At 41.3% G+C, this 25,142-nt stretch overlaps 1 long non-coding RNA gene across 1 annotated transcript in view; it reads left to right on the forward strand.

Annotated features, from left to right (window-relative positions):
• The window catches only part of LOC143925445 (uncharacterized), a 30,406-nt gene extending 6,986 nt beyond the window's left edge, over positions 1 to 23,420 (forward strand). The window contains exons 2-3 of the long non-coding RNA XR_013261983.1: positions 3,940 to 4,097; positions 23,276 to 23,420. This is a non-coding gene — a long non-coding RNA (uncharacterized LOC143925445). The remainder of the gene's footprint in view (positions 1 to 3,939; positions 4,098 to 23,275) is intronic.
• The last annotated feature ends 1,722 nt before the right edge of the window (positions 23,421 to 25,142 follow it).

Consider the following 25,142-nt stretch of genomic DNA (forward strand, 5'->3'; position numbering starts at 1 on the left):
ATATATATATATATATATATATATATATACTCCATAATTCACCGATATGGATAACTTTAAAATGGTTCAAAAAAACAGAATCAATATTTCGTAGACTATTATGGAAAGGAAAAACCCCGAGAATTAAGTTATCAATTCTCCAGAGGGCAAGGGATTGGGGTGGATTAGCGGTACCACAGCCAAGACTCTACTTCATAGCCTCCCAGCTTCAGAATTTTGCAGGCTGGGGGGGAAGTAATTGGGAAGACCCCATACAGGTTTTACTCTTAAATAACAGTTTTCGATATAATCTTGTGGCTCAGTTGGAATCCGGAGCCCTGGGTAACACCTGGAGGGGTCTAACAACGACACTTATGAATAGAGTCTGGAAGGAAATGAGGAGTATAATGAAATTTGAAGGAGTTTCAAAATACTCCCCACTTTGGGGGAATAAGCAATACAAAGAATTATATAAATTGGAGGGATTCGAAAGCTGGCTCTCTAAGGGGCTCCAATATATAGAACAGATGTTTACACATAATGTTCTGCGCTCCTTTCAGGACCTGCAAGAATCCTTTCAACTGCCTTCTAGTCACTTCTATAAATATTTACAATTACGGCATGCGATTCAAACTCTGTTTAGAAGGGAAAAGATAGTGATAAAACCTACCCCACTTATAACATCATTAGCAAGCGGGGAGGAAAAAAAGGACTTGATCTCGTCTTTATGTGGTCAATTGATGAGACTATATCCGGATAAATTTGTCAGCCCGGGTAGAACAGGCTGGGAGAGAGACATAGGGGACATCTCATATGAAAACTGGCAAATTATCTTGAGAAGGGTACCCCTAGTATCATTATCACCGGCTCAATGCCTGACGCAACTATTTATAATATATAGGGTATATAGAACACCAGTTAAATTATTTAAGTGGGGCAGACGCGATTCTCCGGAGTGTCCTAGATGTCAAAAGTCTCCAGCTGATTTAATACACATGATGTGGAATTGTCCAAAAGTGGCTAGATATTGGCGAGAGGTGGTTAATACAATCAATGCTACATGTAATACACATATTGACAGGACCCCTATGACATGTCTACTGGGATATTTTGACGAGGAAGGTTTCTTTCCCAGGGAGGTGATGATATTAGTTACCAGTCTATTGTTTATTGCACGTAAGTTAATTGCTCTAAGGTGGATATCTTCGAATGCACCTTTACTTGAGGACTGGCGTCTTCAGGTAAATGAAAACCTCTTGAAAGAACAACAAATTGGTTGCAATAGGGGGGAATCCAATAACTGGATTAAAATATGGAAACGATGGATATCGGATCCACAGTTAGCTCCACCCGCACTAGTAATGGGGGAAAGGAAAATGGGGTAGAGAGTTATAAAAGATGTGGGTAGAAACAATCTTCTCCATTGTCAGCTTGTGATATATAACTCACTATGGAAACTACAGTGGTGTGAAAAAGTGTTTGCCCCCTTCCTCATTTCCTGTTCCTTTGCATGTTTGTCACACTTAAGCAATTTAAACAATAGTCAAGGACAACACAAGTAAACACAAAATGCAATTTGTAAATGAAGGTGTTTATTATTAAAGGTGAAAAAAAAAATCCAAACCATCATGGCCCTGTGTGAAAAAGTGATTGCCCCCCTTGTTAAAACATACTATAACTGTGGTTGTCCACACCTGAGTTCAATTTCTCTAGCCACACCCAGGCCTGATTATTGCCACACCTGTTCACAATCAAGGCATCACTTAAATAGGAGCTGCTTGACACAGTAAGGTCCACCAGAAGATCCTTAAAAGCTACACATCATGCCGAGACCCAAAGAAATTCAGGAACAATTGAGAAAGAAAGTAATTGAGATCTATCAGTCTGGAAAGGGTTATAAAGCCATTTCCAAAGCTTTGGGAATCCAGCGAACCACAGTGAGAGCCATTATCCACAAATGGCGAAGACATGGAACAGTGGTGAACCTTCCCAGGAGTGGCCGGCCGCCCAAAATTACCCCAAGAGCGCAGCGATGACTCATCCAAGAGGTCACAAAAGACCCCACAACAACGTCCAAGGAACTGCAGGCCTCACTTGCCTCAGTTAAGGTCAGCGTTCATGCCTCCACCATCAGGAAAAGACTGGGCAAAAATGGCCTGCATGGCAGAGTTCCAAGGAGAAAACCACTGCTGAGCAAAAAGAACATCAAAGCTCGTCTCAATTTCTCCACAACACATCTTGATGATCCCCAAGACTTTTGGGACAACATTCTGTGGACCGATGAGACAAAAGTGGAACTCTTTGGAAGGTGTGTGTCCAAGTATATCTGGCGTAGAAGGAACACTGCATTTCATAAAAAGAACATTATACCAACAGTAAAATATGGTGGTGGCAGTGTGATGGTCTGGGGCTGTTTTGCTGCTTCAGGACCTGGAAGACTTGCCGTGATAAAAGGAACTATGAATTCTGCTGTCTACCAAGAGATCCTGAAGGAGAATGTCCGACCATCTGTTCGTGTACTCAAGCTGAAACGAACTTGGGTTCTGCAGCAGGACAATGATCCTAAACACATCAGCAAGTCCACCACCGAATGGCTGAAGAAAAACAAAATGAAGACTTTGGAGTGGCCTAGCCAAAGTCCTGACCTGAATCCTATTGAGATGTTGTGGTATGACCTTAAAAAGGCCGTTCATGCTCGAAAACCCTCTAATGTAACTGAATTAGGACAATTCTGCAAAGATGAGTGGGCCAAAATTCCTCCAGGACGCTGTAAAAGCCTCATCGCACGTTATCGCAAACGCTTCGTTGCAGTTGTTGCTGCTAAGGGTGGCCCAACCAGTTATTAGGTTTAGGGGGCAATCACTTTTTCACACAGGGCCATGATGGTTTGGATTTTTTTTCACCTTTAATAATAAACACCTTCATTTACAAATTGCATTTTGTGTTTACTTGTGTTTTCCTTGACTATTGTTTAAATTGGTTTGATGTTCCGAAACACTTAAGTGTGACAAACATGCAAAGGAACAGGAAATGAGGAAGGGGGGCAAACACTTTTTCACACCACTGTATGCTATGGATTTGTCGCCCGGAGAGTGCGTGTGTTTTATTTATTTATTTATTTTTTGTGTCTATGTCTGTGTGTATGTTTGTAAATACTTGTGTCTAAGGGATGGTTAGGTAGTATATATGATAGTGGCAAGTAAGAATAAGAGAAAAATATAAAAAGTTGTTTTGCACGGATCAATTGAAATAAATAGGAAAACGAGAATATAATGTACTAGCGGTATAAGCAAACAAAACTGTAAAATATATATACTGATACTGTAACTTGGTCTGTTATAACTTGTAATACGTCAAATAAAGAAATAAACAATAAAAAAAAAAAATAGATAACATTGTCAAAAACAATGACCAGCAAGATCCCGAAAACATGCTATGATTCTGAAGCACTAAGGTAAGTACCGGTAAGCAAAATTCAAATATTCTATTGAGCCTGGTGGTACAAATATACATAAATCATGTCTATATCGACTCAACTCAATTGCTTAAGGCTACAGCCAAATACAGTTCAGGATTCTCAAATGAAACTAAGCAAAGCAGCACAGCAATGGGGCTGGCTATATTCAGTGCTTGACTTTAATTAGTACTATTACTTTTTTGCTTGTTTTACGCACAGCATTTCAGCCAAGTCTTGGGGATGCTCCATGCCTTTTAGGGCCAGAGTAACAACCCTACTAGTTTTAAAAGACAGCTGTACTGTATTTGTAAATGTAAAGTTTCTTTTTATATATATATATATATATATATATATATATATATATATATATATATATATATATATATTTATTTATTTATGTTCTTAAATTATTGTTCTTGTGTGATATAGTCACATATTATGTATGTATAACCAAAAAAATACTACATTTTGGCAACAGCCATGACTAACTTATTTTACTTTAGGTTATCCTCCACCTCCACCTCCACCTCCACCTCCACCTCCAACTTCATCTCCACAGCCACCTCCACCTCCACCTCATCCTCACTACTTTCGCCCCAAGGGATGTTATGGGCCTCCTTATTACAACAATCATTAAGGACACTATTATTAGAAGCCTGAGGTAAATATGTTTTAGAAAAAGGAAAACATTGGATACATTTTATATTACGCAAAAGCTTTGATGTGAAATAATCTTAATCTACATTTAGGAAATGTGACAAATTTTATTCAAAATCATCACATGACATTTGCTAATCTAAGATGGTATATACTGTCATTTATATGGGTGAATATCTAATATATGCAACACAGGGAAAGCCCAGGCAGTAGGGGGAACTGGCACTGTGATTAGGGTGTGCCCAGGCTCACCTGGCACACCCATCTATGTTGCTGGTCCAAACTTCCTTAAAGAGTAAACAGCAGTTCATATAAGCCTTATTTTCTGCTTGCTAGTCAGTTCATATAGGACCAATTACCTTTTTTTAAATGTATTTATTATTTTTTATAAGAAAGGTTGCTTGGCAACTGTCTTGATATAGGATGCATGCTATTCAGTGTAGTTATTGCCTGATTATGTAAAAGCCATCGGTGTTCTTATTTAAATCTTGGTATCCTTTGTGTATTTCTGTGTTTTCATTCATAAAACATTTCTAAGAAAATAGGTTTGTCAGTGACGTTCATCTTTCTTTTATCATATTTGCACTTAAAGCAGTATTAAACCCAAAAGCAGAATTTAATACATTGCAGCTTTCCAATCCTTTGGCGTTGTAAAAAAGAAAAATTGGGGACATTGCCATCCCATGGGACTTTGAATGAAACAAAGGCTCAGTAAAATCCTATGTTTCCATCCCTGTAACAATATATTCGGAGGAGCAATGAAGGTGGGACTTGAAGTGCGTGAGTGCCATAAGATCAAATTTGGTGAACAATTGGGAACATTTTTTATTAATTGGTTCATAAAATTAATCAATATAATTACAGTATACATTTACTATTATCAATTCCATATTCAAGGATATTGAATACAATCAAGTAAAAATGATAAACGTTTATACAGAGTAGTATGAACACAAGAACATTTTCCACCGTACACCAAATTATGTTAATAAAAAAACATAGATTTAAGGTAGTGCTTGCCCGACAAATGACTCAGATATCCAATTAAAAAGAATGTTGATATAATATATATAAAAAAGTTCATCATAATTGAAGATAAACACAACAGTTGATAGCTCTACGCGTTTCGTGGCTGAGGTACCACTCGTCAGGAGCAAGCGCGCGTCTTCTCTAAAGATAAAAACATGAAAAATAGAGTAGAAATAGTCTGTTGTCAGCAGACTAACAATAAAGGTGGGGCAATGAGAAAAGAACCCACCCGGAGTACCTTCTTACGTAAAATGGTGAAGCATGGCAGTAGCCGGATGTCGGTCACCGCCAGCCCCTTAGAGGCACCATCCCCGGGAGCCGAGGTGGACAAATCAGCAGAGGCAACCCACACGGCACCGTCCGGCCAGCACAGACCCTCGAGGCAAATCTGCATGTAAAGTGAAAGGTTAAATGAATGAATGAATGAATGAAATACTTATATAGCGCACAATGCGAACTGAATCGCCTCTAGGCGCTGTGGCGAGCTTTGATCATCTGCTAAAAGAGGAAGGTCTTGAGTTTTTTCCTAAAAGCCAGGTGATTTTCTTCCAGGCGGATGTTGATTGGTAGAGCATTCCATAGCAGAGGCCCTTGGACAGCGAATCTCCGATCACCCTTGGATTTATACCGGGCTTTGGGCACGAGGAGGAGGTTTTTGTTGGCTGATCGAAGACTGCGGTTTGGTGTGTAATGATTTATTTTCTCCATTAGGTATTGCGGAGCTTCTCTATGCACGCATTTGTGGGTGAGGCAAAGGGTCTTGAACGTGATCCGATTTTTTACGGTTAGCCAATGTAAGCTCCTCAGTGAAGGAGAAATGGATTCCCAGGGTTTTTTTCCTGTTATCAGCCTTGCCGCCGTGTTTTGGATCAGTTGTAATCGCGCAAGTTGATATTGTGGTAATCCTATGTAAAGCGAGTTTGCGTAGTCCAGTCCTGAATTAATGATTGTTCCAACTACCACTGCTTTGTCATTCTTTGGGATAAAAGGGATGAGTCTGCGAAGCATGTGCAGTAGATGGTGAGATCGACTGACTACAGATCCTATTTGCGCATCCATTGACATTTGTGCGTCTAAAATAACCCCGAGACTCTTCGCTTTGGTCTTTGGGGAGATAGTCTGCCCAAAGACGGTTGGTGGAGACCAGGAGGTTTTGGTTGCGGGCTTATGATTTGGGTGTAAGATAAGAAGCTCTGTCTTTGATTGGTTCAGCTGGAGGGAGTTGGTGGTCATCCAGTCCTCTATTGATTTGAGGCAGTTTTCAAGTTGTTGTTGGTGATCTTTTTTTCCATTGATCCGGAAATAAAGTTGTGTGTCGTCAGCGTAAGAGTGGAAGCAGAGATCTGAGCATCTGAAAAACCCTGAAAAAGCAATAAGTGCCCTCAAGAAATGAACTGTAGTGATTGTGTGAAGAGGAGGCAGTGTGTGTGGATTAGAAGGGAGAAGTTGAATAGAAAAGTTTTTGATTTGAAGAGAGTGCAACCATAAATAAAATTCCCAAGAGTAAAAGCAACAAGATTACTAAATAAAAAGAAAAAAAACAAACACAACTATGGCACAATAGGTGTAAGTATAAGAGAGTAAAAAGAGGGAAGAAGTGAAGAAAGGGAGATTTAAAATAGTGAGCAGCACTAGGACCGGCCAGGGAAGCGTGACGCTGACGGGCTGTGGAGACACCCCCACCCCTCCCAAGAAGGGGAGGGGGGAGGGGGCACCAGACGCGTCACAGCTCCCAAAGTGAAGGAAACCCAAAGACCGGCAGGGCGACCAACAATACACCACCATCCACACCATAAGACCAAAGAAAGCACCTCTTATGATGGTAGCAAAATATTGTCAATTGAGAAATTAGTAAAAAAAAATTAAAATAAAAATAAAAATGGTAAGGGATAAGTTAACCTCATAAGGATAAACAATGGGTCAATGTATGGCAGGAGTTCTGTCTGGGCATAAATTGAATAAAGCAAGCAAACGTACTTCCATCCCTAATAATTGAAAAAAAAGAAAAATTGGGGACATTGCCATCCCATGGGACTTTGAATGAATGCCTTTTCAGGGTTGTTTAACCTTTCACTTTACATGCAGATTTGCCTCGAGTGTCTGTGCTGGCCGGACGGTGCCGTGTGGGTTGCCTCTGCTGATTTGTCCGCCTCGGCTCCCGGGGATGGTGCCCCTAAGGGGCTGGCGGTGACCGACATCCGGCTACTGCCATGCTTCACCATTTTACGTAAGAAGGTACTCCGGGTGGGTTCTTTTCTCATTGCCCCACCTTTGTTAGTCTGCTGACAAGACTATTTCTACTCTATTTTTTATGTTTTCATCTTTAGAGAAGACGCGCGCTTGCTCCTGACGAGTGGTACCTCAGCCACGAAACGCGTAGAGCTATCAACTGTCGTGTTTATCTTCAATTATGATCAACTTTTTTATATATTTTTTTATATATATTCTATCAACATTCTTTTTAATTGGATATCTGAGTCATTTGTCGGGCAAGCACTACCTTAAATCTATGTTTTTTTATTAACATAATTTGGTGTACGGTGGAAAATTTTCTTGTGTTCATACTACTCTGTATAAACGTTTATCATTTTTACTTGTTTGTATTTAATATCCTTAAATATGGAATTGATAATAGTAAATGTATACTGTAATTATATTGATTAATTTTATGAACCAATTAATAACATTTTTTCCCAATTGTTCACCAAATTTAATCTTATGGCACTCACGCACTTCATGTAAAGTCCCACCTTCATTGCTCCTCCGAATATATCCTTTGGCGTTGTGGCTGCATTCATTTTCTTTTTAGGCTTTTTTTTCTCTCTATTTTACCTTGTGATCTGACCAGTAACAAATTTCCTGTCTTAAACTTTTTTTTTTCCTTACCTGCAAGGCAAGGGCATAATGTGCTAGTATGCAATGCATACTAGCACTTTATGTGAAACTTACCTGAAAACAAAGCCTTCCAGTGATACAATGTCATAACTTGAGACCGCTTCATCCGTCTTGCTTCCGGGTTCGCAGACCCCAGCTTTGGGACTGGCCGGAGCCTCAATGACGTTGCTCCCGCTCATGTACATGGGAGCCACCGTCACAGCACAGGGCTCTGAAGGAAGGGCATGGGTGGCCGTTCCTTCAGAGCGCATGCACCAGTCGTGTCACTGGCTGCATTTACAGTAAATATTTTGCTACAGGTTTGGACGGTACACGTTTAAGAGATATTTACACGTCCTATAGGTAAGTCTTTTTTACAGGCTGGTTGTATCTATTTATCAACTTGTGTACAATCAGCCTGTGGGAAACTTTTCCCTCAATCAGTGCCTCCAACTTTACACAGCAGTGCTGATAAGTGTATTCTGATGGTGGGGAAGTCTCTCTCTGCTGTCAGAATAGCTCAGAAGAAGTGATTCCCCCACCCACCCATTGAGTGTGTGGATGGGGGAATTGGGTTTTTTTTTTTTTTTTCCAATCCACTGGTTGAAGGAAAAAATAAAAACATGATAATGAATGGACTGTCTAAAGCAGCCCATAATTATGCAATTTTCTTTCCTTCTACCATGGGTGGAAGGAAGGAAAATTGCTTGATTCCCCCATCAAGACAGTCAGTGTTAATGGAAGAATCCCTCCCATGGTAATTTTGTGTTCTGCAGTCGGGAAGCCTTCCCTACTGGCAGAACACAATGATCACTGCTGGCTACTATAGCCACCAGCAATGATCGCATGAAACAAATCCCACAGGCTTGTTGAAATGAAGTTGATTGATGGATCTACTACAACCAACTTTCCCCTAGATGTATTGAATTTCAGCTGGTCCCTGCAGAACCAGCTAAGATTTGATCCCTCTAAGGCCAGCTTTAGACTAGCAGATTAAGACCCCATACACACTATACAACTTTTGTTGTCTGATTTCCTTTAGATTTACCAAAACCATGTAGTGCAAGGGCCTGCCTGATTGCATACAAATTGAAAGGCTTGACCTCATATTATATGGTTTTGGTAACTCTAAAGGAAAAAAATCTAAATAAACTTGTATAGTGTGTATTCAGCTTTAGACAGACTTAACTAACCGATTAAAGCCAAACTCCAGCTGACACTTTAAAGGCAGCCACAGCAAACTTATTTTTTTTTTAAATAAATAAATAAAAGCTGACTATTGTGAGCACCTCATCAGTGTTAAAAACAGTTTGTCTCAATCCTCTAACTGCAGCTTTTACTGGACAGCTTGGTTTGTTTGAAGTTTAAAAAAAAAAGAGACTGGCTGGTGAAAATAAAGGAAAAAAGCCCTTAACCACTTCAGCCGCGGAAGATTTGGCTGCTGAATGACTGGGCCATTTTGTTTGCGATTTGGCACTGCCTCGCTTTAACTGACAATTGCGCGGTCGTGCAACGCTGCACCCAAACAAAATTAAAGTTCTTTTTTTCTCACAAATAGAGCTTTCTTTTGGTGGTATTTGATCGCCTATGCAGTTATTATTTTTTGCACTATAAACAAAAATAAGCGACAATTTTGAAAAAAGCTCTATTTTGTACTTCACCATTTTTTTTTTTTAAAGCAAATTATTTCTCAGTTTAGGCCAATATTTATTTTTGTACATATTTTTGGTAAAAAAAAAAATCACAATAAGCGTATATTGATCGGCTTGAGCAAAAGTTAGATTTATAGATATATAGCATTTTTATTATTTTTTTTTTTACTGGTAATGGTGGCAATCTGCGATTTTTATTGGGACTGCGACATTATGGCAGAATCGGACACTTTTGACACACTTTTGGAACCATTGGCATTGATACAGCGATAAGTGCTATAAAAATGCACTGATTACTGTAAAAATGTCATTGGCAGGAAAGGGGTTAATGCTAGGGGGTGATCAAGGGGTTAACTGTGTTCCCTGCTACATGTTTCTAACTGAAGTGACGGATCGTGGTTCCTAGCTAATAGACGTTGGCAAGGGGTTAAAAACTACTAATGCATTCACGACATCAAAGAATTGGCAAGCTGCATTTTGTTGTGATTAAAATGGTATTTCTATATACCTGGCAAAGACCAGCTAGGTATAATTACGGCAATTACCACACTTACGAAACCTGCTTAGCACTGCAGACTATGGAGACAGCATTTTGCTGAACACAAGAAGAGATGAGTCAGAGTTGGTGTTCAGGGGTTGTCTGGTTTAATTCTGTGCAGGTCTATAATTTATAGCCCATCATTGCATATTGAGACACAATTTCTTTATTTAGACAGTACAGAATAAAACTGCTTATGCAAGCTATATTTTCTTATATGCATGCTTTATAGGAAAACCGCTACAGTCTGTAAATACAAAAGTGTGTTTGTCTTATTTAACAATTTTTTACATATTCTTTGTGAAATGGTAGTGGTACTTTTGTACCCCCTTACCATTTCAAACAGGGGGGGGGCTGGGATCTGGGGGGGTCCCCTTGTTAAAGTGGGCTTCCAGATTCTGATAAGCCCCCCCGCCCACAGACCCCCACAACCACCGGCCAGGGTTGTGGGGATGAGGCCCTTCTCCACATCAACATGGGGACAAGGTGCTTTGAGGGGTCACAGACCCCCAAAGCATCCTCCCAATGTTGAGTGCATGTGGCCTGGTATGGTTCAGAAGGGAGGGGGGCCGCTCTCTCGTCCCCCCCCCCTCTTTTCCTGCGGCCTGCCAGGTTGCATGCTCAGATAAAGGGTCTGGTATGGATTTTTAGGGGGAACCCCACGTCAATTTTAATTTTTTTAAATTTGACACAGGGTTCCCCTTAATATCCATACCAGACCTGAAGGGCCTGGTAATTGAATTTGGGGGACCCCCATGCTTTTTTTTTAATTAATTTATTTATTTTTATCAATGACTTTCAATGAGTGTTCTCTGTATTACGGAGCCGACAATTCATAATAGCTGCGAGTGATTTTAAATGACTTTTTTTCCTGCATAAATGACACTTTGTGCAGGGACAGTTCTAAGCACCAGAAACATGCGCCCCTTCACAGGCATACTATAGACAGCCCCCAGCTACGAAATTTAAAGGAATATTACACTTTTATTGTTTCACTTTAATCATTATTAAAATCACTGCTCCCGAAAAAACGGCCGTTTTAAAACTTTTTATTGCATTGATACATGTCTCCTGGGGCAGGACCCAGGTCCCCAAACACTTTTTAGGACAGTAACTTGCATATTAGCCTTTAAAATTAGCACTTTAGATTTTGAACATTGGAGTCCCATAGACTTTAATATGGTTCTAAAGTTCACACGAAGTATGCTATATACTAGCTCCGTTGAATCTTCTTTATACATTCGACAGACACCATAAGTCTTCAAAGACAGATTCAACCATAATTCATGTGGATTTTCGGACAAATGCAATTTTTGAACGAAAAACGAAATGAATAAAAACGAATTTCAGGAGTAACTAAATTAATTAATTTTTCGGACGAAAACGAAATTCCGAAACGAAATATTTTACTCTGCACATGTATACAGTATACACACTGAAATGGTCGAGCATGTCCTGGGCACACTACAACAACAATCCCAATATGACCCCCCGACCCTCACCTGGACCACCTTCTAAGCATACAAAAATAGAAAACAACAAACACGTAATCTCAGCCGGATAGCAATTGTCCATGGAATGCAAAAGGGAGGGAAGGGCGTGACAGTCCATAGAAACAAGTGGGATGGGCATGACAGCCTTTAGGCCAAATAAAAATAGTCCCAAAGAAAAGCTCAAAAATAAAAGTCTCTTGGATGGCTTCTGAATATCCATTAAATCCGCAAAAAAGGAAGGAAAAAGAAATATCCGCATTATAACTCTCATTCTGCTCAACTTTTCCCAAAACCTTTTGGTTCAATTCTGTGATCACTCATATGTACAGACATGAATTCTGTACCCCAAAACACTGCCTCTTTGTAAGGACAGAACTTGATATCCACAGACAGACTGGAACTGATGGGTTGGGTGAGACCGGGGAATTTGGGCTGGCACATCTGTATCTCTTTAATGTGGTGCTCACAGGAATTTTGTACCCCAGGTTTGCGTCATTTGGCTCCCCCTTGAGGTATCATTCGCAGAAACATTTTCCAGCAGGAGTCCACCTTTAGTCATCTGAGCACCTCCTATGGAATTTGAACAACAAAGATGAACAACTAAGATTTCCATGTTAAAGCTGTAGTCATCACTTCATCCAGATAGGGTATAGGGCAGGGTATGAATGGGGTGTAGGGTATGACTGGGGTGGGCATTTCTTCATGTGCATAGGGCTATGGGTGAATGCAGGCTGGCTGGGGCAGATACTCCTCATCTGACATGAGTAATCACAGAATCTACCTGATCAATTCAGGCCTTAACCATTGGAGATATTAAAATGGTATTCTTAACCACTTCAGCCCCGGACCAATAAACACCTTAAGGACCAGAGGTCTTTTTACAATTTCGCACTGCGCTGATTTAACTGGTAATTGCGCAGTCATGCAATATTGCACCCAAACGAAATTTGCGTCCTTTTCTTCCCACAAATAGAGCTTTCTTTTGATGGTATTTGATTGCCTCTGCGATTTTTATTTTTTGCGATATAAATGGAAAAAGAGCGAAAATTTTGAAAAAAAATGATATTTTCTTCTTTTTGTTATAAGAAAAATCGAATAAACTAAATTTTAGTCATACATTGACGGCAAAATTTATTCAGCCACATGTCTTTAGTAAAAAAAATGTCAATAAGCGTATATATTTTGGTTTGCGCAAAAGTTATAGCGTCTACAAACTAGAGTACATTTTCTGGAATTTACACAGCTTTTAATTTATGACTGCCTATCTCATTTCTTGAGGTGCTAAAATGGCAGGGCAGTACAAACCCCCCCCAAATGACCCCATTTTGGAAAGTAGACACCCCGAGGAAACTGCTGATGGGTATGTTGAGCCCATTGAATATTTATTTTTTTTGTCCTAAGGGATTGAATAATGACAAAAAAAAATAAAAAAATTTACAAAAAGTTGTCACTAAATGATATATTGCTCACACATGCCATAGTTATATGTGGAATTGCACCCCAAAATATATTCCGCTACTTCTCCCGAGTACGGGGATACCACATGTGTGGGACTTTTTGGGAGTCTAGTTGCGCGCGGCACCCCGAAAACCAATCACCACCTTCAGGATTTCTAAGGGTGCAAATTTTTGATTTCACCCCTCACTACCTATCACAGTTTCGAAGGCCATAAAATGCCAAAATAGCACAAAACCCCCCAAAATGACCCAATTTTGGAAAGTAGACACCCCAAGCTATTTACTGAGAGGCATGTTGAGTCCATGGAATATTTTATATTTTGCCACAAGTTGCGGGAATATTACAAACTTTTTTTTTTTTGCACAAAGTTGTCACTAAATCATATATTGCTCACACATGCTATGGGCATATGTGAAATGACACCCCAAAATACATTCTGCTGCTTCTCCTGAGTACAGGGATACCACATGTGTGGGACTTTTTGGGAGCCTAGCCGCGTACGGGACCCCGAAATCCAAGCACCGCCTTCAGGATTTCTAAGGGCATAAATTTTTTATTTTACTCCTCACTACCTATCACTACCTATCACAGTTTTGAAGGCCATAAAATGCCAAGATGGCACAAAACCCCCCCAAATGACCCCATTTTGCAAAGTAGACACCCCAAGCTATTTGCTGAGGGCCATGTTGAGACCATTGAATATTTTTTTTTTTGTCCCAAGGGATTGAATAATGACAAAAAATTTAAAAAAATTTTTTTTTTACAAAAAGTTGTCACTAAATGATATATTGCTCACACATGCCATGGTTATATGTGGAATTGCACCCCAAAATATATTCAGCTACTTCTCCCGAGTATGGGGATACCACATATGTGGGACTTTTTGGGAGTCTAGTCGCGTACGGCACCCCGAAAACCAATCACCACCTTCAGGATTTCTCAGGGTGCAACTTTTTGATTTCACCCCTCACTACCTATCACAGTTTCGAAGGCCATAAAATGCCAAAATAGCACAAAACCCCCCAAAATGACCCCATTTTGGAAAGTAGACACCCCATGCTATTTACTGAGAGGCATGTTGAGTCCGTGGAATATTTTATATTTTGCCACAAGTTGCGGGAATATTACAAACTTTTTTTTTTTGCACAAAGTTGTCACTAAATGATATATTGCTCACACATGCTATGGGCATATGTGAAATGACACCCCAAAATACATTATGCTGCTTCTCCTGAGTACAGGGATACCACATGTGTGGGACTTTTTGGGAGCCTAGCCGCGTACGGGACCCCGAAATCCAAGCACCGCCTTCAGGATTTCTAAGGGCATTCATTTTTTTATTTCACTCCTCACTACCTATCACAGTTTTGAAGGCCATAAAATGCCAAGATGGCACAAAACCCCCCAAATGACCCCATTTTGGAAAGTAGACACCCCAAGCTATTTGCTGAGGGGCATATTGAGGCCATTGAATATTTTTTTTTTTTGTTCCAAGGGATTGAATAATGACAAAAAATAAAAATATTTTTTTTTTTTACAAAAAGTTGTCACTAAATTATATATTGCTCACACATGCCATGGTTATATGTGGAATTGCACCCCAAAATACATTTTGCTGCTTCTCCTGAGTACGGGGATACCACATGTGTGGGACTTTTTGGGAGCCTAGCTGCGTACAGGGCCCCAAAAACCAATCGCCACCTTCTGGATTTCTAAGGGCGCAATTTTTTTATTTCACTCCTCACTACCTATTACAGTTTCGAAGGCCATAAAATGCCAAAATAGCACAAAACCCCCCCAAATTACCCCATTTTGGAAAGTAGACACCCCAAGCTATTTACTGAGAGTCATGTTGTCTGAACGAAAAAAAAGAGATTGATCGGTGGGTATGCCCACCATTAGAATACCTCTCTTCATCCACCCACTTCTAATGATGGACATACATGCACCATTTATATATGCCGAAGCATGGGGGCATCCTCCCGCAAAAAAGTTATGCCGCGTACATACGTTCAAACTTTTCCATGGGCAAGCCCTCCGTCGGAATTTTGACCGTATGTACGCGGCATTAGGAGCAAAATCGCTCCTCCACCCCTTATGCCCCCATGCTTCGGCATATATGCTCTTTTTTAACTGTGGTGGTGAAATCACCTCCTACAGCACTGGAGTCACGGCTTTATGTATCGTGGGAGTAAACGCTGTTGCTGTCAAGATAAATAAATCCGCGCTGCAGCTGAATGGCGTACCTGCTAAGCAAATTATGGTTAACGTTAAAACAAAGTAACATCACAGTAAAACCTTACCATACCATACCTGCAAAGCAAATGCCAAAAAAAACAGTAAAAAATAAAACATTTTTTAACACAACCTGTGCCTAAAATATATATATGCCGAAGCATGGGGGCATCCTCCCGCAAAAAAGTTATGCCGCGTACATACGTTCAAACTTTTCCACGGGCAAGCCCTCCGTCGGAATTTTGACCATATGTACGCGGCATTAGGAGCAAAATCGCTCCTCCACCCCTTATGCCCCCATGCTTCGGCATATATGCTCTTTTTTAACTGTGGTGGTGAAATCACCGCCTACAGCACTGGAGTCATGGCTTTATGTATCGTGGGAGCAAACGCTGTTGCTGTCAAGATAAATAAATCCGCGCTGCAGCTGAATGGCGTACCTACTAAGCAAATATGGTTAACGTTAAAACAAAGTAACATCACAGTATAACAGTAAAACCTTACCATACCATACCTGCAAAGTTATGCTGTCAAGATAAATAAATCCACGCTGCAGCTGAATGGCGTACCTGAAAACATGAAAAATGGTTAACAATAACACAGTAAACAGTAAAGTATAAAAAATTAGAGAGAAGAGAGAGAGAGAGAACAATAAAACGACAACTATTTTTGGTTTTTATATTTTATATTTTTTTAGTTTTTTTTATTGTACTTTTTTTTTTTTTTTATACACTTTTTTTTGAACTGTAAACTGTAACAACTGTAACGGTTCGGGTCTCTCAAAATGTGATGGCATCTTGGGAGACTCTGTGTTAGTGTGCCTAGCCTGTGAAATGCTGTACCCTACGCTAATACTTCACTAGTGTGTGGTAGCGTTCAAAACACTCACCCTGACAAAGACCAGGATTGCCAGGACAGCGTGGACAATAAGAACGGGTGTCATGCCTAAATCCGCGCTTGGTACAGACACGGCATCTTTTTTGGGGGGCTCGTTGGGTAGGGGTACTCGGGAGGACATAAGAATAATGCCTCTCATGCAGCCGGCTTACTGCATTTGGTTGGGAATGGTGAGGTGCAGAACCCTCTGGATACAGAAGCTCTGTGACAACCTCTCTTTGGAAGAAAAGAAAGGTTAAAGTCCCGCCTGAAGTTTTGTATAGCACAAAAGCATTCAGCAAAGCCAATTGAAATAAGTAAGCAGACACTTTTTTGTACCAGCGTCTGGCCTTACGGGAAGCTAGATACGGCGCCAACATCTGGTCATTGAGGTCCACCCCTCCCATATTTTTGTTATATTCGTGGACACAGAGGCGTTTCTCCACAATACCAGTCACCGTAGAAATTTGGACCGTCGTGTCTGCATGAAGGGAGGTAAGAAAAAAAACATTCTTATTATCCCTCCACTTCATAGCGAGCAAACTATTACACCGATAGCAGGCTCTCTCCCCCAGCCTAAGACGGGAATCTACAAGCCGCTGGGGAAAGCCCTGGCGATTAGGTCGCACGGTGCCACATGCTCCAATCTGATGATCAAATAAATGACTAAACAGTGGCACGCTGGTGTAATAGTTGTCCACGTACAAGTGGTACCCCTTTCCGAATAAGGGTGACACCAATTTCCACACTATCTTGCCAGCGCTTCCTATGTAATCAGGGCAGTTCTCCGGCTCTACGTAACTATCTTTACCCTCATAAACCATAAAGCTCCATGCATAGCCTGTGGCCCTGTCACAGCACTTATAGAGCTTGACCCCGTATCTGGTACGCTTGTTGGGAATGTACTGTTTGAATGACAAGCGACCAGTAAACTTAACCAGGGACTCATCAACGCAGACAACTTTTTGGGGAGTAAACAAGTCTGCAAAACTTTGGTTGAAGTGGTTTATGAGGGGCCGAATTTTGTAGAGCCGATCGTATTCAGGGTCTCCACGTGGACGACAAAGTTCATTGTCACTGAAGTGCATGAACCGCAAGATCTGCTCGTATCGTTTCCTGGACATGGAGTTAGAGAACACGGGCATGTGGTCGGCCGGATGCGTGGACCAATAAGCCCGCATCCTCATGAATTTATGTGTGCCCATGTTGAGGGAAAGGCTCAGAAAGGTCTTAAATTCGGAAACCGTAACTGGTTTCCAATCTCTGGCAAGCGACCGCAACTGGGGATTAGCGGCGATGTGTTGACCAGCATATAAATTGGTTTGGTCCACAATAGATCTATAGAGATCTTCCGTGAAATACAGAGAATAAAAATCGAGTGGCGTAAAATCATCTGTATCCACCTGAATACCGGCTTGGGCAGTGAATGGGGGAAGTACTGGTGCTGCAGAAGTGGTGGGCACCCAATCAGGATTGGCGAATTCTGCAGGAAGGGCACTATGGGAACGACGGGCCTGTCTTCGTCTTCTTGGTGGCAGCGGGACACTACTTGTGCTTGCCACCTCGCCAGCTTGAACTGCACTTATGGGACTCGCCACGTCACCACGTGATACTGCAGTGCTGGATGTACGTCCAGGGTGTACTAGGCCACTGGTGCTTGCCAGTTCACCAAAAGGATGTTCGCGGATCGCTCCGGCAGCGAAAGGGACCGCCGTATCCAGCGGGAGGGGGTCCGATCGGACCCCCCACCCGCTGGAAGGCAGGCACGTACATGTACGTGCTTGTGCCTGCCTGTGCCATTGTGATGATGTACAATGGCAATACGGCGGTCCTTAAGTGGTTAATTGACTCAAACATAAGTAAAACATGCAGGAATGAAAATGTTTCTCAGCAAGGGTTTTCATTATATAGATTCAATATATTTAACTAAACATTTTTTCAAATCCAGTATTATAGCAGAACTTCAACAAAACTTAAACCTCTTTAGTTCTTCTATTCCCGGGACCCAAGTGGACCCAAGGGACTTAGGACAGAACATTTTACCCAAACACATATTCTGACTCAGAAGTCTCCCGACTTTGCAAATATGTCTGATCATCAGCAACAAACAAAACATTGATGGATAGACAACATTTCATCATCAACACTTCATGACTGACACCCTGGGAATTCAGAAGGTAAATATCCAGAATAGTCATTTTGATTGCTTATTTCACATAAATCCTTCCCATCACATTTTAGTACCCCATGGACTCAATATATGCATCTTGATCCCAGTCATTTAATTTCAGTAACTTCTTCAAACATTTTTTAAAATGTTCACCCTTCCTTAACCAAAACCCCTTTATCAATTCTTTTAATTTAATTTAACCCCAAACTTTTAGGGAACATATAATATGGGCCTAAGCACAATATGAGACAACCTGTTGTGCACATTCCAGACACACACTTAAAATACTTTACTAATCAAAATGATACCCTGTGTGTTCATTAGACACAATACAACCACTCTCTCATTCTACATTCATTTGGCCATTCCATTCATCCTTCATTTGTCCATAACACCTTCAAACCTTAATATTTTTCTCTCTAGTGTTCAGAATTACACAACACTGTTACTTCTTTTTTTTCTTTACTAACCACAATTCCCCTGGCGTAGCACCTGGAATATACAACTTCCCTTTGTTTACTTTCGAATTCTGGACTCTTAATTATAATATTCTCAACCCTGTCAAAATCAATATTTTAAAATCCCAAATCATTGTTAATACAGCTTAAACACTATTGAAACAATTTGCACAAATATAGCACATTTGCTGTCAGGAAAAAACACCTTTTAACTTCAAAAATGTAAGGATAGGCAACCACACCCAAAACAGTCTTAAAGTCAGACTCTAAAAATTTGTATCTGATCAGATTCCTATAAAAAAACATTTGGTACCAGCGCATACATATAATTTTATAAGTGACATGTCACATTCCCCTTTTAATGTTCCCAATTTACTATGGAGTGGACATGGGCTTAATATGTGCCCCACACATTTCATGAATAGACTGACACTAGTTGCAACATTTTAACAATAAAAATGTAACTTTATAGATAACTTTTTGAATCAAATCCTTCTTTAACATTCATTCTCCACCTTAGCAAGTCTCTCTGACTCGATGACTATGGAATGCAAATAAAGCAGTGTGCTCCCCACAAAAGCAGTGGTGAAGGCATGGTTGGTGGTTTGGTCCACTCTTCCACCCGAAACAAAATAGCAGATCTCTGCGAGCGGATATCTACCTCCGTTCATTGTGCTAAACAGTAGTTTGGACAGGAGGGATCACTCAAATAGTAATCTGTCTTTGTCCAAATCCGCGATTCAATCCTCTTAAAGCACCACACACAGATGAGTACCCTACTCTGTCCCTTTCACCTGCCCACTTTAGCAATGCTCTCTGTCTTGGCAGGATCATAGGACATATATCCACTACCCAACAATTTATCTGAATTCAGAAAACAAAAACAATCTTATACTCTAAATTGGAATTCCAAGACAAGACAAAAATTCACATACACATAAAATTAAGCATTTCTCTCTATTAACAACTTTCCTCTACCTAGGTGTCTCTCTTATGGAACTGTGAACAGCAGCGACCCCAAGGATTGCCACTGATCACAGTCCACAAACAGTCCTTAAAACAGAGACAGTCGTGGGAGAAGTGTTTAAACATGTTCTCCCTCCAATGATCGCTGCACTCTGAGAATCCTCACTGATCAACACAGAAACGGTCAGTCCATGAAGCTGCGACTCTAGCGCCTCACTGGAGATCCATGTCAGAATTCACACCCCAAACCCACCAGCTTAGAGGTGGAGAATCGGGGAGAGATGAGGGAATCTGGGGGAATCCGAGGGGGGAAGGAGGAAGATTCATAATCTCCCTCTACCTCATTCAGACCCCCCAAAACAGTAACCATGTCCCCCTGTCAGTGCATCCAGCAGCAATTTAATCACTGCCCAATAAACCGTCATCTTGGTGTCTCTATGAATCTCTGGTACCGTAATCCTGCAAAAGTCTCACGAGACCTCAGAACCAGGGGCTGCTCATTGCACGAGGTGGGGTGCTTTCAACAAGGGTTCTAGCCTCCCCACCAACTCTCTCTCTCTTTTTACCTTTGGTTGAACCTTTTCCCGTGCCTGTTGCCAAACAGGGGTCTGCACTGATCTGCACATTCTACCAACCCACCTGTACCGACTCATTATAACTTCAGCAAACAACAATAAACAAATAATCGACAAACAAATGAACAGACAAACAAACAAACAAACAGACAAACAGGGTAAGTCTACACAAAACATTCCTTATTTTAACAACACCTTTTATCTGATAATCCAAATGAAACTAGCTGTGACACTTTAAAAATCCTTATTTTAAACAAAACTCTCTCTGTGTTAATTTCCTTACCTGCTCAAAACCTTCTATCTCGGCTGTCCTTTAAAATAGTTTCCTCAAAGATACTTCATAATCAATAAATGCATGACCACGAATATCTCCACATTGCTACAGCAAACATGAGAAAAAATCCCTCAAGCTCGGTATGCAATGCCGGTAAAATGTCCCCTTTAAATCTCAAAATAACTCTGACTGCTAACTTCCTGTTTTTAAAAGTACTTTCCTTCACTTTTTTTTTCTCTCTCTATGTGTCTGTTTTAAAACAGCTTTGAAATAGACTTGTCTAAAAAGAACAATGCATTGAAAAACCTTGCAAAATGCACTTTTCAAGCAGAATCAAGCACCTATCATTCCAGAGCTCCATAACCAACATGCTAGCAAAGGAGAGAAGTCATATTATTCATATACTATACCACCTCTCTTCAAAGAAAACCTTAGCAAACTTATATGAACATGCATATAACAGTACTCTGCAGTACTCTGAAAGCACCCTTTCCACGATACCTGAACATAACAAGGGAAATTTACTAAATCTCATTCTCAAATCTAATTTTCCCCTTTTGGGACATCATATAACAGTAAAAACAGGGGCTGCCTTACCCCATACAACCCTGTATCCCACACAACACAGATATCTTATTACTTTAATGCAAATGCGATAGACAAGAAAAGCCAGATAGAACAAAAGTTTCGTGGGTCTCGGTAGTAATTGGTAATTGCCCCATTACCCTTTTCTTATTCTCTTTCCCAAAAAGAGTGTAATATTACGTTTTAAACTTCTCAACAATCCCACAGTACACAGGCTTCCCAAGAGCCACTTCTTAACAGCCTGGCCCGTTTCACAATTCTCTTCTTAATTAAAATGTATCTGACCAGGGTTGTGTCTGTCAAAGCTACAAAGTTTGACCACCACCCCGCCAAGCCCTAAATTCTGGCAAACAACCACCCCAACCCCCCCCCCACCCCCCGCCACTGTTTACTGGCACTTACCCGATCGGCGGGCACATCGGGGATTATCATGCACATCGAAGATCATCGGGCAGGGAGACAGTCTGCATCTTGCAGCGTCTTCCGTGTCCTCCTCTCCTCTGAGATCACGGCGGCTTCCCCCGTGCATCTTCTCTCCTCCTCCTAAGCCTCCGATAGGATCGCCTAACCTTGCAGCCAATCGGGAATGGGTAACAGGCTGCGCTTCCTGAATGGTGGAGAGGCGATTCAGTGTTAGAAAAGCAAATATTAATTTGCTTTTCTAACACATCTGGGTGGACTCCAAGCACAATGCCCTACGCTCCGAGTTCACCCTATTTTGAAGCCTATTAGAGAATATGGCTCTAATCATGTGCTTCAACAAAACACCCTTGCCACAATGCATGAATCTATCCATTAACCATATGGGGGGTAGTGAGGATAGAGGAAGCCACACCAGTGCTCCCTTAATGCACAGGCTGCCCCTGTTCCCAAATCTCTGGTTGGATGCATGCCCTGTGGCAGGGACGGCCCATCCATTAAAGGTGAACAGGCGACACCCCCCCTTCTATGCTTCCAGCCCCCATGCAGGACGTCGGATGCATGGATTTCAATGGTGGGGGTTTTTTTTAAGCACCTGATTAAAGCCAGAGCCTCTAATAGGCTTCAAAATAGAGTGGGCTTGGAGAGCAGAGCAATGCGAACCAAGCCCACCCAGTTGTGTGGAAATAGCAAATTAATATTCACTATTGTAAGACTGATCCTCCTCTTCCCGGCCAATCAGGAAGCGGGTCTTGAGACCTGTCACCTGATTCCCTGAAAGAACAGGCAATCCTATTGGATGCCTAGGAGGAGGGGATGGGGTAGGTGCCGGACCGACCGGCAGACAGCGAGCAGGCGGGGTGCCACCAGCCACCCGGGGGAGGGGGTTGTTTGTTTGAAGCACCCCACCCAAAAAAAAACACCAGCCACCACTGCCCTGTGGAGAGTAGGGCCTGTTGGCACTGTGCTTTCCTGCACAGTAGAGGGCCATTGGAGCCATACTCATCCAATGCATGCACAGTAATGCCTGATGGCCTTTCTGCACTCTAGCACTATGTCCACTAGGCATATGCAGAATATTGTGCTTATATGTCTAACCGAGTGTGCTGCTCCCTACTGCACATACCTCGGTCTCACACAGTGCCAGAGCACACAAAGGACAGTGGTCCATTTTGCACATGTGCCAGCCAGACACAGTGTAAGTTGCCTCAATGTGTGCAGGAGTTCCAGGTGGCACTGGTGAGAAACTGGAGACAAAGAAAACACCCTACATACAGAAAAATGATTGAGTAAACTTTTATAAGCTGGTAATGCTGTAAAGACTGCACAAAATTGGAGACAGGAAGCAGTTGTGAAATTGTAAAGTATTCAGTTACATTTATTATTGTATTTTTTTAAAGGAGGGTTTAAAACACTTGAATATTTAGAAAGCACAGCTACATATATTAAATAATTATCAGAACAGTCATTTCTTATCTAATGTGACAACAATAAATTATTGGTTGCTTCAAGATGTTGCAATAACCCATAGAAGTATGCTTGCTTGCATATTAACCTCTAAAATATTTTCTTTTGACAGGTGGAAAGTGGATTTACAAGCAATACGAAAATTGACAGAAAGGCTGTTTGCAAATGATTTTACACCAAAATGTTAAATACATAAATCCTATTACTGCTTCCTGGGTGTTTTTTGGGCATAGAAAATAAAATCTCTTAAGACTAAACTTATGTTGTTTTATTTTAAAGTAAATATCCACCCATTTTATTTTGTCAGATACTTTGTTCTAGAAAAAATAATCGCGGATATCGTTTTTTGTTTTTTTTCGTTTGTGTCCGCAGCCACTTCTATGGAATGGACTGCCTGCATGCAGCACCAAGGTAGATTCACATGCAGTAGACAGTAGCTCAGATCGGCGAATGGGTCTGAGCACCCATCTAAATGAGGCCTAATATGTGAAAGCATTTGTAAAGGCTCTGTTTTGTTAGTATGGGAAACATTTTTTATCTTCTATTATTCTATTTACCTAGGTGGATGCAGCATCTGTCCCCTGCTGGCTCTAACACTGAGAACCGAGTGATCAAACACCGCCAATCGCTCGGTTCTCAGAGCTCCCTGAGCAGAGGGCTGGTAATCGTCCGATTGTTTGCCCCCCTCACTGGGATGCTGGGCTGTGGAGGGGGCAACTCAGGCTCTCAGCAGTTAGCTGAGAGGCTGAGCCAAATGCCAATCCAGGCATGTGGGTGGATCCCAACCATATGGTTGCAATCTTTCCCCAGCCTGGACCAGCTCTGTGACATCAGCCTACAGAAGGCTTTAGCACAGGAGTGCAGATCAAACTACACTCCTGTGATCCACAGGAGAAGTACAGCCACATGAGCTTTGGCTGTACTTCTCCTTTAACCTCCCTGGCGGTATGATTATTTCGGATTTTAGGTGCTGAAAGTGGTACAATTATTTTGCATGAAAATTTGGCGTTTTATATTGTAGTCCTGTAATTCTTAGGAATAACTCACTTAAATCTGTCCAAACCAGAGTCTAGCAGACATCCCTGGTATGATAAAGTTTGAAAAATGAAATCATAAATTATAATATAATAAATAACTATAAATATTTTAATTCAATTTTTTAATTTTCAATATTTGATGATGGATCTCCCCACAAATCGCTATCCCTCAATTCTGTGAGTGATTCTAATTTATTATCGCTGTTTACTAGCTGGTCTAAACTCATTTTTGATGTAAAGGGACAGTTTTGGTTGCTATGGACAATCTCCAGTTTCCAGGTATAAAGAACAGTTTTTATATTATAAAACTGAATGCAGGGCACTAGGCAGACCACTAGGGACAAAGGGCACTAGGCAGACCACTAGGGACAAAGGGGATGTGAAAATATAACATACAGCAATGTAATCTGTAAGATTACATTATACTGTATGTATTGTGTGTTGTGTGTGTTTCACTTTTTGAATTTGGCGGCGATCTCCGTCCCCGTGCGTCGTAACGCTCGCAGGGAATGGAGATCGGCTCCATGATGAACCGAGCGGAGGACGAGCCGCTCGTACAGCGTGGGGACATCGCTGGATCCAGGGGAGAAGGTAAGTAAATCTCTCCCTGCATTCAGCAATGCGGTCCCGAGTCTGGCTCGGGGTTACCGCTTTTGGTATAAAACTTCCACCCCGAGCCATACTCGGGAATACCACAAGGGGGGGTTAAATAATAAGCATGTTATACTTACCTGTGGCCCAAACCCTTTGTGGTGGTGTTATTTTATACCCCTTGGTGTGCTTACAGACCCTAGTTCTTTTGATATGCCAAACTCAACATGCCCCTCTTTGGAATAACTTCAGGTCAGGCTCATAATTCAAAAACTTTTCCTCACAAAACTCAACTGAAGTTTAGCAGACAGAGTTGTTTTCCTAACAAACCCTAACTGTGGCTGTCCCAGC

The sequence above is a fragment of the Lithobates pipiens genome, unplaced genomic scaffold (assembly GCF_037356315.1).
Source record: "Lithobates pipiens isolate NorthernLeopardFrog02 unplaced genomic scaffold, aLitPip1_a1.2 Scaffold_22, whole genome shotgun sequence".
Taxonomy (NCBI): Eukaryota; Metazoa; Chordata; class Amphibia; order Anura; family Ranidae; genus Lithobates; species Lithobates pipiens.